At 64.5% G+C, this 2,500-nt stretch overlaps 1 non-coding gene across 1 annotated transcript; it reads right to left on the bottom strand.

The window, feature by feature from the left end:
- Positions 1–835: 835 nt before the first annotated feature.
- Positions 836–989, bottom strand: LOC140474649 (5.8S ribosomal RNA). Its single transcript, XR_011959291.1, has one exon. It is a non-coding gene; the product is annotated as a 5.8S ribosomal RNA (ribosomal RNA).
- Between the last annotated feature and the right edge of the window lie 1,511 nt (positions 990–2,500).

Here is a 2,500-nt window from a genome sequence, read left to right as displayed (position 1 = left end):
GGCCAGGAGGACCGTGCGGGGGTCGGCCGACGGCGTGGTAGGTGTGCCTGCACGGTGACGGAGCACACACCACGCCCGCCAACCCCTCCGTACCTCCCGAGACCGGTGGCAGGACGGAGCGGAAAACGTGCGGACTGAACGGGAGAGCCAAGAGCCAGCGATCCACGCGCGTGCGACCGTCCAAGTCACAGCGTTCGACGAAAACCTCCTCCCTCGGCCAGGCACTCGGCGCCAGCAGGGGAGACAGGATCAGACGCCCCGCCGGCCACTTAAGGCCGAGGACGAACCACGAGACGGGCGGCTGCAGCAGCGGGCGGCCTGCAGCTCCCAGCACTCTCAATCGATCAACCATCGAGTCGGGTCAGCGTGTCAAACCGGCGAGCTCCACGGTCAGGCCGGCGGCGCACCAGCACCGGACCTCCGCGGCTCCCTTCACTCTTTCCACTGCCAGCCAACCGAGAGACGGACCCAATGCGGACGTGCAGAGCTTAGGCAGACCCCCCACTGGAGGCTCAACACTTCGTGGCAGCTCCGTGTCCCAGAGACCAGGAGGGTTGGCACACACACACAGTGTGAACCACCGACAGCCATTCTGGGACCGGTGACAGCCGTGCTGGCCCCACTGCCACGACACAGACGGACGCCAGGCCGCGCTCCCCGGCGGGGGGATGGCGTCGAGCCTGACGAACGGAATGTGCAGGGTGGGGGGGAAAGGCCAAGCGCTCCGACGCCGGAGGGCTCCGGAGTCTGAACTTAGGGGGACAAAGAGGACGGGTCCTCTGCGACACCCCAGCCGCGCTCTCGCCAGCCAAGGCGAGTGCGATTGATTGCCAAACGACCCTCAGACAGGCGTGGCCCCGGGAAGAACCCGGGGCCGCAAAGTGCGTTCAAAGTGTCGATGATCAATGTGTCCTGCAATTCACATTAATTCTCGCAGCTAGCTGCGTTCGTCATCGACGCACGAGCCGAGTGATCCACCGTCAAGAGTTGTCTGAGTTTGTTTTAGGTCTCTCCCTCGCCAGAGGAAAGCGACCCGGACCGCACATACGCTCCCCACCTTGAGCTACAGCCACCTGCACGCCGGCGTGCGGGCGGAGCAGGGTGGCGTGAAGCGATGGGGAGCACCATCCTGGTGCGGCCCGCAGAAACATACGTCTATTGGGGGGAGGAGGACAGGGCGCCCAAGAGGCGATGCGTGCCCCAACGCACCGCAGCGACGGAGGCAGGATCACCGCCACCATGTCGCCCGCCTAGTATCACGAGGCGTGCAGCAGCTTTGCCCTAGGAAAAGCAGAGGCGGGAACGGGCACCGGCCATCGGTTCGGCAGCGTCACTGACGCGTGCACGTGGCGGCGTGTCGGCGAGCGGACTTCCTGCGAGGAGGCGGGGGCGGCACTCGCCCGAGCAGACGCCCGCCCGGCCCAGCCACCGCCGAGGTGGACTGGGAGTCGCGGCAACGGCTCGTCATACTCGTTCCCACACTCACAGCGCAGCTTGCCCGCAAGCCACCGACCACCGATCGACGCCAGGCGCCCCGACCGAGAGCGGGATCGCTCGTTCGCCCTGCTGGCAGTTCGCTGGGGATCACTACTGCACGGAGCTCGGAGACCGACGGGCGGCAACTCGAGAGTCTTTAAACCACCACCCCCATCCCGCAAGTGCAAAGAGGCTGTATACGCACAGACGGGTGAGGGGAATAGGTACCCCGTCGGGTTTGAAGGGAGCGTGACTAGATAGCAACGATGTAAACCCAGCCGATTTGGGAGCGAAAGACCGGCGCCTGCATCACCGGCTTCGTTTCCCGTGGCTGGAGAGTACACCGAAACCCTCCGTCTGTCGCGAGCTCCCGACGACGCGGTGCCGCCAAGCAGCAGGGCCGGACCTGGTGTGGCTCCCCTCGTCGATCACAGACCGGTCGGCACTACTGACGAGACGGTGGAACGGGCTTCGCCCCTTGTGACGAAGGGTGATGCGAACCCGCCCGCCCGCGTGCGTTCGGGGTGGACTCGGCAAACGGAGATTTGAAATCGGAAAGTGTCCTCCTGCCCCGCGCAGGTAGGCGCCCAACAGTTGTGGGGGGTTTGGCGGTGACCACGGCTGCAGGGCCTGCTACCCCGACGAGCTCTCCTGCTGGCCCCGAAACCACCCTCGCGAGACAAGTTGAAACGGAAACGGGCGTACCCCCAAGCCGACGATCCTTTCTTATTTGTTACTTTTTTTTTCACTTGCTCGAGTTGTGGGGATTTGGCGGTGACCACGGCTGCAGGGCCTGCTACCCCGACGAGCTCTCCTGCTGGCCCCGAAACCACCCTCGCGAGACAAGTTGAAACGGAAACGGGCGTACCCCCAAGCCGACAGAGATCCTTTCTTATTTGTTACTTTTTTTTTTCACTTGCTCGAGTTGTGGGGGTTTGGCGGTGACCACGGCTGCAGGGCCTGCTACCCCGACGAGCTCTCCTGCTGGCCCCGAAACCACCCTCGCGAGACAAGTTGAAACGGA

This window comes from Chiloscyllium punctatum, unplaced genomic scaffold (genome assembly GCF_047496795.1).
Source record: "Chiloscyllium punctatum isolate Juve2018m unplaced genomic scaffold, sChiPun1.3 scaffold_1115, whole genome shotgun sequence".
NCBI lineage: Eukaryota > Metazoa > Chordata > Chondrichthyes > Orectolobiformes > Hemiscylliidae > Chiloscyllium > Chiloscyllium punctatum.
This window is presented reverse-complemented; position numbering and strand designations above follow the sequence as displayed.